The sequence below is a fragment of the Euprymna scolopes genome, chromosome 18 (assembly GCF_053919585.1).
Source record: "Euprymna scolopes isolate OS-2025 chromosome 18, ASM5391958v1, whole genome shotgun sequence".
Classification (NCBI taxonomy): domain Eukaryota; kingdom Metazoa; phylum Mollusca; class Cephalopoda; order Sepiida; family Sepiolidae; genus Euprymna; species Euprymna scolopes.
In genome coordinates, this window is record NC_136499.1 from 130,608,701 (window position 1) to 130,624,916 (window position 16,216).

General features: G+C 34.1%; 1 protein-coding gene across 1 annotated transcript in view; it reads right to left on the reverse strand.

Moving 5' to 3' along the window:
- LOC145297919 (uncharacterized) overlaps positions 1-16,216 on the reverse strand; it is a 34,788-nt gene that overhangs the window by 9,793 nt on the left and 8,779 nt on the right. The gene's annotated exons all lie outside the window — the stretch shown is intronic.

Genomic DNA, 16,216 nt, shown 5'->3' on the forward strand with positions numbered 1-16,216 from the left:
TATATTAGAGACAATGATACGCACACGGAATCTTTGATGTTATACAGTGTATACACCCAAACGTAAAAAGTGCCCCTAAATGAAGAACGCTATATAACATATTCAAATGTAACGAAAGCTTAATTTGGTACCCCTCAAGGATAACCTCGATGATAACGAATATATAACACAGTATCTGTTATTTATCTATCTATCAGTTTATCTAATTATCAGTGTATCGATCTATTTATCTGTTAATCTATCTATCTATCTATCTATCTATCTATCTATCTAACTGGCAAAGTAAACAGAAAATGTGAAGATATGCTTTGATAAAGTTATCAAAACATGTCAGACGTTGTCAAACGCTGAACTTGTTAAGTTTACACCGGAAGGTCTGAACAGGTGATCGGGAGTTGACGTGTCGTTTGTCACGTGTTCCGGTTTGCTGGACATTGTTTGGGGTTGAATTCCTGACGGCAAACAGAGCGGATGAGTTAACGAATCATCTTCCTCCTCCCTGGGAGAGAGGTGACGTGTCTCAAAATGCGTAACGACACCTGGGAAGTGAAATAAAATCTTTATATAAAACAAATCATCATCTTGGATCGTTTGAAATATCTTCGTTCAACAAATTCCAGCTCCTCCAAGAACAGATGAAATTCTGAGGTAGACCAAAAGACAGAGTACCAATGACGCAGTTGAAAAGGTACATTGTAAATACATGTCTGACACACACGCACGCATCAGCACTTAGACTAATAACACTTTGTATACACACATTCATTAGAAAAACATTTTATAAACACGCCCACACACAACGGATTTGGTCTTTAAAAGCACGTATATATATGCAACACATATTCTATTAAAAATAATATTTTCTGTCGGCTGACGGATAATCCTTATTTCAGGATGATAAAACAATCAATACTTGACAAGTGTCATCGATGCCTCCGTTCAGTCTCGAAAGACAAAGGATACTTTCTGTAGGGGCAGCTGCGCGTATAATTGTGAGGCAAGGGTTGCGCAGTCCTCAACCACATCTCTCCTGAATCAACACTGTTTGAGTCCAGTGGCAAGGAGAAGTCCAGGACGGCTGGAAACACTGCCGAGATAAGCGGAGATCACATACAGCACTTGGAAGTCTCAAATGGTCACCCATTTAGAACTGACCAGGTTCAATGTTGGTGATCCAGTGGGGACCGCTGTGTCAACGTGATTATGCCGCATACACAAGTGACAGATAGGCGGTCTATATAACAATTCTATTAAATATGTCTATATGTTCGCCTGTGATTGTCTCCAGTGCGTTGAGTGTATGTATACGTGTCAATACGTGTGATCGTTTACCGCGTATTATGTTCATCGTGTGACTGTTTACACCTATACATTACACTTATATATACATTACACTTATATATACATTACACTTATATAGACATTACACTTATGTAGACATTACACTTATATATACATTGCACTTATATAGACATTACACTTATATATACATTACACTTATGTAGACATTACACTTATATAGACATTAAACTTATATAGACATTACACTTATATAGACATTACACTTATGTAGATATTACACTTATATATACATTACACTTATATAGACATTACATTATATAGACATTACACTTATATAGACATTACACTTATGTAGACATAACACTTATATAGACATTACACTTATATAGACATTACACTTATATAGACATTACACTTATGTAGACATTACACTTATATAGACATTACACTTATATAGACATTACACTTATATAGACATTACACTTATGTAGACATTACACTTATATAGACATTACACTTATATATACATTACATTTATATAGACATTCAACTTATGTTGACATTACACTTATATAGACATTACACTTATATATACATTACACCTATATAGACATTACACTTACATATACATTACACTTATATAGACATTACACTTATATATAGATTACACTTATGTAGACATTACACTTATATATACATTACACTTATATATACATTATACTTATATATACATTACACTTATGTAGACATTACACTTATATGGACATTACCCTTATATATACATTGCACTTATATAGACATTACACTTATGTAGACATTACACTTATATAGACATTACACTTATATATACATTACACTTATGTAGACATTACACTTATATATACATTACACTTATATATACATTACACTTATATAGACATTACACTTATATAGACATTACACTTATATAGACAGTTCCTTACAGGTTCAACATTATATTAAGTACTTGTAAAATAGACACATATATGTAAAATTGCGGCGATTACACAGCAGGTGGAGTTTAGTTTACACTATTGACCTTATCAAATTGGATACTTTTCTTTGGACCCCGTACAACAGCGTTTATTTCCCTTCAAGTTTCTTTTTTCTCTTTTCGTTTTTCTTTTCGTATCATTAGCAAACCTTCCCCCTTTCTTTTTTCCCTCGAAAACATGAATTCTTCCACCATTTCCTCCCCACAACATCTTTTTCCAAATCTTTATTCATTTTCTCAAACGTATTTTATTTCTCCTCGATTTCTACTTCCTATGTTTCTTTTCCGCCTTTTTTTCTTATAATTACAACCCCCCCAAGAAAAAAACGCTGTAACTTCCTCACGTTTTAAGTCAATTGCTCACCTTACAGGACGAATAAACACACCTTTTTTTGTAGCTGAAACTCATTGACGTATGGTTCTGGACGTGCTCCTGAAAATTCAAACCATTTTCTCCTCCGCCAATTAGCTTTAACACACATTACATGCATTCATGGTTGCGACTTCTTTTGCTCTTCTTCTGCCATTTCTTTTTAGTCCTTACATTCCGCTGTCTTCCTATCAACTGCTTCCATGATTGTCAATCTCAGACTTAAACCGACTTTAACAATCCGTGTCTATCAAACTTTTCCTTTCTAACTACGTCATCATCTGCAATGTAGCACAAAACATCAGTCGCCTAATCTTTGCCATGTAACCAATTCTTTTGTTATTGTTCTAAATTCCATTTTACCAAGTTAAAATTCCTGGTACATATTTCATTTGATATTCCATTTTCTCAAATTCTAAGCCCTGTTGAAATATTTCGCTTTCATCAATATTCTTCTTATCTTGCATTTTTAACATTCAAACATCTAGACTTCGAATAACAATCATAATAATAGTCGTATAGGTTACTCAGGTGATTAGTAGGGCTGTGACAACAGAATATTCTTTTCATTCTTTTGACTCTCAAGTATATATCCGATACATTAAGACACAGTCCATCAACCGAGAACCACATCAGTCTATATAAAAACACATAAGATATTAACGAATATATACTCAAGAGTCAAAATAATGTAAAGAATATGCTGTTGTCACAATCCTAGTGATAATGCAGAAATAACATTTTAGTTAGTTTAAGGTATTTTTGCCATTTTGTCATGGTTAAAATTTGAAATAGTATTTCTCTTTCTGCCATGCTTAAGGTTGAAAAATACTTTTCATCAGCCCGTCATTCTTACGTTTGAAATTAACATATTTGTCAGTTATTCTTGAGTTTAAAACATTATCTGTCTGCCATGCTTAAGTTGTAAATAGAATTTTCGTCAATCTGTTATGGTTGTTTGAAATAACACGTTCGTCGGTCTGTCATAATTCAATTATAAATCTTTTTAAGTAATCTGACATGCTTAAGCTTAAATTAGTGTTTTTGTTGGTCTATATTTTGTTTGAAAGAACATTTTCGTCGGTCTGTCATGTTTTCTATATAAAAACGTATAAGATATTAACAGATATATGCTCAAGAGTCAAAACAATGAATAGAACATGCTGTTGTTACAGCCTAGTGATTAGCAATAACTACGCCCTTCTCAAAGGAGAGCACAAAGTCTGGGACGGTGGACCTATTAGAATTGCACAGGACAAAAGATATACGTCAGTCAAGAGGAAAAAAAACCCATCTTAAGAATGGCCTCGACCAGCGTTTCTCAACTAGGGGCCCATGGCGCAGTAAGGGGACCACAAGCCTTCGATCGAAGAGTTATCCTTAATAATCATAGAATTCGATACAACATGGCTTTGTGAATGTTGATTTTCTGACCTGGCGACCATTAAAACGAAGTCCAAAAACCGTTTTTGTGTTAGAAACGATATTCGCCTTACTGTCCAAGACAGAGCCGGATATATGACGTCTCGTTACACGAGCTCAACAGCAAAAGTGTCATTTTCATAAAATGTTCACTTTGATTATTTTAGAATAACTTAAATAAAAAAATATGAAATATGCGTTGGAGTGTAGAGGCGCGGGGGGAGGCACTCGATAAGGATGCAAAGGACTAGAAAAGGTTGAGAAACACTAAGCAAGACTCTGTTGGCTTTGCTGTCGAGGGAATTCCCCCTCCCCCGGCTGAGGGTCGGGCCACCATATAAAAGTATTGTGTTCTGGTATTAACTAAGGTAGTTCTCGCCAGATTACTGAAGTTAAGCAACGATGAGCCTGGCTAGTACTTGATGGGTGACCATTTGAGAAAGCTAGGCGATGTATGTACCTCGCCGAGTCGTAGAAATTTCCAGGTTGGTATTTGGGGGCACGTTTAACTCACTGCTGGGAGATGCACCCCTGAATCAAGACGAAAAACAACGGGAAACTACCGTCTTTACTTGTCTTCCGGAGATTACCATGACATTACAATTTGGAGAGCCGTGGTCACCAATGTTATTAAAAACAGTAGGGCCGCCGATGCTGCTGTTCCTGCTGCTACTACTGTTGCTGCTTCTGCTGCTGCTGATGCATTTAATTATTAATGCACTTCTCTCGCTCTCAGTTGAACTTAATAACTAAAATACTTGGATATAACTTGTCTTCAGGCGGCAGCAGAGATCTAAGTTGATGATAGAGTTGACATTGGATTCTTACTAATGGATTCCAACTCTGGAGAGATGCAACAAAAGTTTTGTGACAAAAGTTGTAGTTTGCCAAGTAAACAGATCATGTAAACAGACCTGAGGCAAGGATGGAAATTGATGCAGTGTAACTGTTACATTTCCCCATCAAAATCTTGGCGATTCTCTTTTAATTTTTTGCACCACGAACTGACAAACTTGTCACATTTATTGTTATAGAGTAATGCCGATCGTTTACTAAGTTCATTTTGTCTCTATTTTTTTTCCATTTTCGCCCCAAACGCGGTCGTTAGAGTCGATGATGATGATGATGATGATGACTAACTAACTTTGGTGTTGATATGCTGTAAACGAGGCAAGTTTAATTGTACATAACTCGGACCTTAAAAAATATCAGACCTTTTCCCTGTCCGTTGTGCCATAGCCATCTTGACTATTTGCATTAGAATTACAGTAAGTCATTATGACTGTGGCTAAGGTTACAGCAAATTTTCTCGCCGGTTTCATCAAATTGGTCTTCAAGTTTCTCCAACTGTGACTTGGTCGACCTTTGATAGGTCGAACGCAAGGACTTTAATAAATAAATAAAGAGAGAGAGAGAGAGAGAGAGAGAGAGAGAGAGAGAGAGAGAGAGAGAGAGAGAAAGCAAAGGTAATTTTATTGTTGGCGTAGAAAGACACACAATAAGATCCTAATTGTAGTTTCGTACAAACAAATCTACTTTGATTATCAATAAAACAAGATTTCTCGTCTTTGTTCTTCAAATGTTGCTCGATTTTTTTTTATTGTTTTATTTTGATTTCTTCTTTTTTTCTTTTGAGAGAATAAAGGGGGAAGGCGGTGAGACATTAACCTCAAAGTCACTTAAATGTAAATGGATCTAAATTGTCACTCAATCAAGTCGGACATTTCCCGCCTTTGAACAAACGGAGATGATCCTAAGATGCGCCCATTCAAACTATTCTCAACATACGTCCATTCACTCTGCACGTTTAGCGATGAGAAACCCATTTACAATTGAAACGTACAAATCTATGAAAAGATCTATTTGTTTTACAAAGGGTCAGCGCTAATCAAAGACCAAAAGCCACTCGAGGATAAGGGTTAATGAGTGTCAGTTAGACTGTAAGACAACACCGTGATGATCGGTTATGGCGGAATTTGGGTAGTGTTTGTTTAATTAAGAGAGCGGCTGAACAATAATTTATTTATATTAGACTTGAAAACGACAATGTTATAGTCACCTCGGAAAAAGTCCCGCGGTATTGTGTTCCATAAACAGACAACTCCAGGAAAGAAACTTTGCTCATTGAATTTTCGTTTCTGATAAAGACTAAGGGAAATTGTTGACAGTTGTTGTAGTGTTGGATATTGACCGGGAAATACCGAAAGGTGTGCTAGTCGTTGATAATTATGATTATTCAAGCCTATAATTTTTGTCAGCTAAAATATGTTTTAGAATAATCCAAATATTTAGAATAAATATTTACATTAATTTAGGAATTTAACTTAAAAATGTTATCATAACAATTTAGTTGACGATTTAGAAAAAATGACATGTAAAAACATCAGGTGATTATCTTAGTGACGTGTAATAATGACGTCATTTAGAGAGGGGTAGTCTTGTGGAGATACGTAGAAATTAGAAGGAGAACAGTTGGTCGGAGTGAGGAAGAGAGACGGTCGACCCATCGTGATGGCTCCGAGTAGAGGATGTCAGAAATGGTGATAGTCAGAATTAGCATGCAACTTTCCAAGAAAAATTTGCTGTTGTTCTTGAGAATTTTCATTGTAGTTTTCCGTCAAGACAAGATCCAAGATGGACCAGAAATGTTTCATGATTGCCCATATGTTAAAACTCCAAATAAATGTTATTCTTCGTTTGTGTTGTAAAGGTATTTATGTATAACCTTGTATCGTCATGAACTATATTTAAATGTACATACTAGTGATGGGACGATTTCAATATTTTTTTTCCGATTCCAATGCAATTACTGATACCGTTCTAAATTCCCGATTCCGATACAATTACCGATTCCGACTTCTCTAAATATTTTACTATAAAATTGTTATTTTATCTCGATTACTGTAAAAACACATCTTAAATGTGCATGTATTTTCTTAAAGGTAAAACCACATTTGTGACGGGGTGATCTAGAGATTTTAGTCTTACTGGAAGTTTAAATCAATAAATATTTATCGTTTTATTATTACTACAAGCAATGGAAGATGTTTCTTAAACCAAAATCAAATAAAGATAATTTAAGGAATCGGTTTTAGCATCGGAAAATATGCTCAAATTTTCCCGATTCCGATGCCCCCCAAAATCTCCGATTTTTCCGATTCCCGATTCCGATTGATCGTCCCAACACTAGTACATACACACATAACTTTAGATAGACGACCACATGTATATATCCTAGCATACAATCCTACATTAGACAATAGAAAAAACTCACAGATATATACACGATTTACACCCCATGTTATACAGGCCCCACAACATTATACATTAATCCTGGGTAAATATATACAATTCTACTACATTACTGTAGCTAGACGAGTATTTGCTGTGAATGTTTTATAAGGAGACCATAGATTGGAGCTCAGTCGAGCACCTGTCATAAAAATCAAGATATAGCAGAGATAGACTCGCAGCGCCTCTTCTGTGAGAAAGAAAAAGATCGGGATGGCTTCGAGTAGAGGATGTCAGAAATGGTGATAATCAGAGGAAGTAGGGATGCAAGAAAGCCTTCTCCCACTAGATTTCGAAGCCGATTTTGTACCATGAAGAAGAAAAGGTGCTCTGAGCGGCTCCTCAGATGTGGCAACAGTACTCCAGCCGTGACGATGCCAGCCATAATACTTTTATCAAGAATTCCTCATAAGTTTTGGTTTCGGTTTCGATTATAGATGAAGTTATATATATATATATATATATATATATATATATATATATATATATTTCATTAGTTTTGGCTTCGGTTTCGAATATAGATGAAGTTATATATATATATATATATATATATATATATATATATATTTCATTAGTTTTGGTTTCGGTTTCGATTCAACCCGATGCACCCAAGTCATATAGATATATTTTTTATTTTTAAAATCACAACTTTATAATGTATAAAAATCAATAGAACATTAACTCTATAATAATATATACGAAATCTGCAAAAATTAAAATATCATATTTAAGCGTACTTTACGACCAGGTCACACCAGCGTCCCTGCTGGCTTGTATAAATACTTTTACAGTTTAAAAAACAGAGCTACAATAATATCAAAGCATCTTCGTTTACACTGAATATCTGCAGAATGTCAACATAAATATATTATATATGAATAAGTCCCCTGTGGAATTTCCACGGGTCCCGTTAATTTTTATTGATTATTTCAAGTGATTTTAGAGTTGTTGAAAAAGTCTTGTATTTGTGATATGATAAATATATAGTGAGTTCAAGATTTTCAGTGTGTGAAATATTGCCGTTATTACGTCGTTTTGACTTGTAGGAATTTTCTTATTTGGCAGGTTTCAAGCGCATTTGATGCGTATTTTATTTTATTGAAATTAAAACAACGTTTCTATATGGAACTTTCATTTTTTTATATTATTCTCGCGTTGCCTACGTACAGTTCAAACAATTCAAAATACAACCGCCAGATACAACGCGCGGCTCTATACAGAATCCTTTCTCCAAATTAACAACATGGCAAGAAAGAAGAAAAAGAAAAAAAAGAACACACTGAAAACGAAATATATTTGTTATAAATTTCAAACAAGTAAAATATTTGTTTGTTTTCTTAATGTGATTTGGTTTCAAGCGTATTTGATGTGTATTTTAATTTATTCAAATTGAAACAACGTTTCTATATTGAACTTTCATTCTTTGATATATATATATATATATATATATATATATATATATATATATATATATATATATATATATATATATATATATATATATATATAGTATGCCACGTAGAAAGAAAATATAAACTGTTCTAATGCTTGATAAAGACGTATATCGTTGAATCTAAGTTAATTTTCAATTTTGAAATAAATACATGTTTATTTAAAAAAAATAAGTATATGAAAAAATACCATTGACCTTTACATAATTATTGCTACATCATTACATATGGTTACAGCTTTTTTTTGAGATATCTTGCATAATAAATTAGAAAAAATAGTCGATTCAGTAAACTGATTTGGGCAGATGAGATTACAAATGGCTGATTGGAAGTTCGAAATAAAATACTTTGACGGACAACAAATGTTTTTCTCGTATTTCTTGGTGTTAAGTTTTGGATATTACCGAGGGGGTAATGGCGAACGAGGAAATTCTACTCGCAGAAAAATACGAAAAATGGTGCGGAATCAAATGAATGAAATCTGACGATTTAATGTTAATGTTTTCGACATTCGAAAGACGAGATTTTCTTTTTATTTTGATGCGTCCACACATTTTTATGAGATGTTTTGTTTGTCGGGTATCCGTCTTAGTTTGAAATAGGATTTTTATTGATGAACTGAACTACGATGATGATGCTCCTCTCTATTGCTTCTTGCCCTTTTCCCTCGGATAAATATTATCGGACATAATAGCTACGTGACACATAACAATAGAGAGCAATGTTACGCATTATCATATGAAACGCATTAAAAACTGTTCATATTTGGAATTTCTTCTAAAGAAGAAAAAAGAGGCTACAAACGAATTCCTTTAACGGACATAATAACTACATGACACATAACCATAGAAAGTAACACCACGCATTATCATATAAAAAACATTAAAAGTTGTTTATATTTGCAATCTCTTCTAAATAAGAATAGGAGCTACATTACATGTGCTACTTAGTACCGTTACAATTAATCGATTTGATTACACAGTATGGATTTTTAAATGATATCTTCTTGGCAGTACTTCGCAAACGAAGATTCTATGAAGGGGGTTGTCCACGTCGACTGCAGGCACGCTTGTGGCTGACGAGCCCGATGCGGGAGAAGCAGATTTGACCACAGCGACTGCAGTCAAAATCACGTCAAGTGTGTCTGCTGAGGCTTCCCGAATCTTTCTCCTGCAGCGCTTCTCCCGCAGATTCTCTGTGCGGGAGATCTCAAAGGAGGCGATAACCTGGAGGTAACACGGTCAACCAGGTAACACAGTCAGCAGCGAGAGCAGACCACTGGAGGAGGTCAATGTGGCAGTCACCGAGGGACTTCTTCAGAGAGTCTTTATATTTTTTCTTTGTGCCCCTCTGTCACGACCGCCAGTAGAGAGTTCGCCATACAGGACTAGAAATGATATAGTTATTTTGAAATAGAGGTATTATTACTTACATGAACCTGGAGGATGGTACACGTATGTTACGTCCTACACATAAAAACATATGTGACTTACCAGATGCGTCATTACTAAGACTATGACAACAGCATATTCTTATTGTTTTGACTCTCGAGTATATATCCGACACAGTTAGTGTTAATCAAGCGAGAACCACATCACTCTATATAAAAACATATATCAACGGATACACATTCGAGAGTCAAAACAATGAAAAAAATATGCTGTTGTCCTAGCCCTAGTACTTACTATCATGAGTCACAGTATTATTACATATTACAGATATTATAGATATTATTACATTAGCGGATCAATTGAAATATGCAACTAATCCGTTGCACTGATCGTTGGAAAAATGGTTAGATCACTTTACCGCTCCAGCAGGTAACTCACTGCCGATGCAATCGTTTATCTGTATAAGGGCCAGATACGCCTTAAAATGGAGTACCGTTGCCACATCTGGACAGGACTTGCTCAACGTGCCATATCCAGACTTGATAGCGCTCAAATCCGGCTGCAAAACCTAGTAAGTGTTGGTACGCCCCTCCATGGGATTAATGGACTATCTCATAACCTCACTTCCTCTGGTGACGTCACTTCCGGTATCGAGTACGGGTGCCCGGCAGTCAGAGATTGGCACGCGACCAAGCAGGCCGAGCACACACGCCCCCACCGTTGAGGAATGGTATTGCTAAACTCGCATTTGCCTGTAATCTATACGAATACATGTTCGTTTCCTAAAAATCCCGTGTCCCTTTCGCTCATCACCATTTAACCCCATGACATTAAGTGATGCTCTTTTCCTTCCTTGCAAACTTTTTTCCCACAGAAGAGTCTCTGTACTATCTGTACATTTTACACACATCGGCACACGCTGGATTTTCATGGCGGTGTTGGCAGATTCAGACATTTTCATTCGCAATGTTTATCCTGAGTATTTAATTAATTATATTATTAAAAATGAAATTTAAAAAATATAATTCTCCTGCAGTCTTTGGTCCCTCAAAGTGTCATGTCTTTTTAAAAAATTGGCTGTCAAGGGGTCAAAGTTTAACGACTTGATCTTTGAAAACTTTATCAAACTCCTCCACCAATTTTGAGTCTAAACACTTGAAATTTTAAATGTAGGTTACTTGGACATGGATCTAACTTTTTAATTTGATTTGAGCCCCCCCCCAATTCCTTGGATTGGAGAGACCGGTCAGTGTTTGGGTAGACGAATCATTAAATCTGTATCAAATTGCTACCCGTCCGTTGCTCTGCATTTGGTCTTTGGATTAAAGCCTGCGTTTCCCCTAGTTGTTAAGGATCGTCGGTAAAACTGCCTTAAATTTGCAGACTCGAATTAACCAACATATTCCAGCAAAAATAAGATTGTGCAAGGCTTGTCGCTCTCACCCCCATCTTCCATTTTGGAATCTGCCATTGGTCAACACCTCCATGAAAATCCAGCGTGTGCCAATGCGTATCAAATTGAGTGTTTTAAAATTTTACACTTGGCTGATTCTCAGAATCACTGGCAGATTTTGAAGTCAGTCTCCATTCTTTCACGTAGGTCCTCTCTCTGTCGACAGAAAGACTTCGTCAAGTCATTAGACTTATTTGAGGATATATTTTAACTCCCCCCCTTTTTCGCCACTTGTACATATAATTTACATAATTGTAAATATTTTATTTTATTCGTATTTCCACCCGTCCCTTTATTTCTTTCTACCGCAATAAAATTTACACCCCATTAAGTCTCCACTCTTTCGTGATATTTTTATTCATTTTTTGTGCGGACCAACGATTAACTCCTAATGAGTTTGTTAGTGAAAGGAGTCCATAGGGTTTTGTCGGCTATTCTCTTTAAAGCAATTTATGTTTTGTACCGTCAAACAGATATATATATATATATATATATATATATATATATATATATATATATATATTTCCACAAAATTTCTGGAAATAAAAGAGACGAAAACTTGCTGCTATGGATCCAAATGAATCTGAAGAACAGATACTACACTTTGATCTTGGCCAAAAGGCAAAGCCTTCTGTAGTTTCTTAAAAAGGAACGTTAAATTTTGGATTTTTGAATTCCCACACGAGATTTCTACATATTGAGATAAAAGATGAAATTATTTGAAATTCCGGTACTTGTGTTATAATATTTTGGCAAATCACCCTTAATCTTATTTAGACAAAAAAGATAAATAAATAATAATAATAATAATTGATTAAAAAAAGCTTTAAAAATATTTAATTTTTTATCTATCGATAAAAAATGGCAATGAATAGTGTTTTCTTTAAATGAAAGGAGTCCATAGGGTTTTGTCGGCTATTCTCTTTAAAGCAATTTATGTTTTGTACCGTCAAACAGATATATATATATATATATATATATATATATATATATATATATATATATATATATATATATATTTCCACAAAATTTCTGGAAATAAAAGAGACGAAAACTTGCTGCTATGGATCCAAATGAATCTGAAGAACAGATACTACACTTTGATCTTGGCCAAAAGGCAAAGCCTTCTGTAGTTTCTTAAAAAGGAACGTTAAATTTTGGATTTTTGAATTCCCACACGAGATTTCTACATATTGAGATAAAAGATGAAATTATTTGAAATTCCGGTACTTGTGTTATAATATTTTGGCAAATCACCCTTAATCTTATTTAGACAAAAAAGATAAATAAATAATAATAATAAGAATTGATTAAAAAAAGCTTTAAAAATATTTAATTTTTTATCTATCGATAAAAAATGGCAATGAATAGTGTTTTCTTTAAATGAAAATTTTTAAATTCTATTAAAAATAGTAGAAAACGTTTTATGTTATTCTGGTTTTCATATGATAAAATTCAGGCTTTTATCGTTTTATCGTTCTGAAAAAAAAGTTGCTCTAAAATAATAGATTTTAATAGATTTTAATAGATTTTAATTCGTTTAAAAAACAACCTTGTTTCTCTTTCACTTTTTGACCCTGCCTATATATATATATATATATATATATATATATATATATATATATATATATATATATATATATATATAGAGAGAGAGAGAGAGAGAGAGAGAGAGAAATAAAAGGGAACAAACCGTATTATGTGTTCATCAACGTTTCGTCTTTATTTCGAGACTTCCTCTGGATGAATGGGATTAAGAAACAAAAAATACCAGTACAAAATATTTGAAAATGTTTCACGTGCAAAGTGTGACGCAGTTCTATTTCAGAAAAACAGAAAAAGACGTTGGAAATTCAAAAAGGAGGGGGGGGGAGGCTTGCGCTGTTAAAGAGAGGGAAATTTTAGTGACGTCATATAGTCGTTAATGTAATTTTAACAGATATGAACGCAGTTAATATTCTTACTGGAGAGAAATATATCTGTTTAAATTCAAATATAGGTTTGTAACAGAAATGAAATGAGTGCTATGTAATTTATTGATTGAGATTATATGTATTAATTATTATAGGGGGTGTTTGAATGGTGTGAGTGTTAACCTGTGTCTACAGTTAAATTATGTTCTTTTAATAAAAGTGTACTTATTAATGACGCTATGTTATAGGAACCTGAACGCTGTTTAATTGTGCTTGAATTTGCGATAAGCGCAGATTCAAGAAGTCTCCGGCGCGGTTTATTTGAAAAAAAAAATAAATAAATAAATATATATATATATATATATATATATATATATATATATATATATATATATATATATATATATATTATATATATATATTTATATAAAATGGGTTAAGAAATTCCAACGAAAGAAAGATGTATATATAAATAAGGGAGTAGTCACACACACACACACACACACACACACACACACATACATATATATATATATATATATATATATATATATATATATATATATATATATAGCACAATCACGTTCTCATTGATTCTCGCCAGATCACCGAAGTTAAGCAACGTTGAGCCTGGCCAGTACCATATGAGTGACCATTTGGGAAGACTAGGCCCTGTATGTACCGCGCCGAATCTTAGAAATTTCCAGGTTGTTATCTGGGGGGCGCATTAATTCACTGGTGCAGATGCACCCCCAGTCTTCGTTAAGTCATGCATCCAGGAGAATGAAACTCTGATGTAAAAACCTGCTGTCCACTGATTACTCTGTCCTGTGGCAGTCATTTGCACCGAGAAAGGTTACCAGTAATACCAAAAGGGTTGTTGGTTCTACACAAAGCCTTCACCACTATAAACAAATCATCCGTGTGGATTTCCGATAAACTTAGCTGTTGTGGCGGAAGCTTAAACGTCGAAATCGACGGGAGAGCCCATCATATATATTCAGTGCATTGTTGGCAATAAGTATCCTGTTTTACATTGGATAGCCGTCAAAAGAGTGGATTTTTCTCATAAAGACAAAAGAAAGATCACATTGAGGATATTTAGATGGTTTAGAGCATCTGTGTTGTCACTTGACCCCCAGCGGTGACCACCTTCAACGTGAAAACTTTGCTAATGATAATGATGGTGATGATGATGATGTGTACATAACGCAAAGAATTATCATCATCATTGTTGTATCTAATTAAAGGACAGTGTTTGCCCAATTTCGTCCGATGACATTTAAGCGTTGAAAATGTCACAAGGCTCTTCATTCGCTTCTCTGCGGGGTGGGCAGGAGGGCACCAAGCACCATCATACAGTTAGTCAAACGACCACCCCCACTCTCTACACCTAGTAAGTGGGGAACCATACCAGAGGTTAATGCAATTGCCCCTCCTCCCAGCGTCCCTCATTTTTCCCACAGCGTCCTTATTTTAGCAAATGATAAAAGAAATCAAAACATAATACAAATACCGAATTGGGTTGCCCTCAACAGGTCTCGTTTAATAATCTGATAAGTACGACCAGATATTAATTTTTTTCTTTTTTTTTTTTTTTTTTACTTGGGAGTCACTACTTATCAAGGCCCGAAGGCCACTCGAGGATAAGTGTTAATGAACATAAGGTGGTAATTTAATAATCGTTAATGGTGTAAATGGTAGAATTTGATTATTTATGCGGACGGCTCACCAAGAACTTGTTTACATTGGATTTGAAGGCTACTATGTTGTAGTCAACCGAGAAGCAGGACAGCTTCTTCCTGATGAGGTCTCTAGTTATTAAATACTAGGAGACTGAAACATGCTCATAGCTGTGTAGCAACACATTACTGCTCATGTAAAGACAAATTGAAAGTGTAACTTGCTCTACTTTCGTATTGAGCACTCTTGTATTAACCTCGTTATATTTCACTGGTTACCTTACATTTGAAAAATAGCAACCTCAAATTATATATATATATATATATATATATATATATATATATATATATATTACCGTTTTATCTGTTTAGTAACACGCGTTTCTGTACTATACGTACTGTATATTATATATATATATATATATATATATATATATATATATATATATATATATAGTGCAAAATTTTGTTGAAAATTCAAAGACTCACGTTTTCTTTTCATTTTATTTCCTGGATTTTTTTCCATTACAGCGGTTTCATTGATGAGTTGGCAATTTTACGATTTATGTTTCCATAAAAATATTCTATCCCCACCAATTTCTTTAGATATTTATCCATTAGATCAAGGTATAATTTTAACATGTTGGACATCGTATTCGGGTAAAAGGATTTCCAAAGCCCTGCTTCCTCACTTCCTCCATCTTTTGGTGTTATGTAAAGATAGTTTTCCGTTTTAACCCGTACTTTCGTGTATATATATATATATATATATATATATATATATATATATATATATATACGAAAGTATGTATGTATATATATATGTATGTATATATATATATGTATGTATATATATATATATATGTATGTATATATATATATATATATATATATATATATATAAAAGCAAAAATCGAGTGATTAAAAAA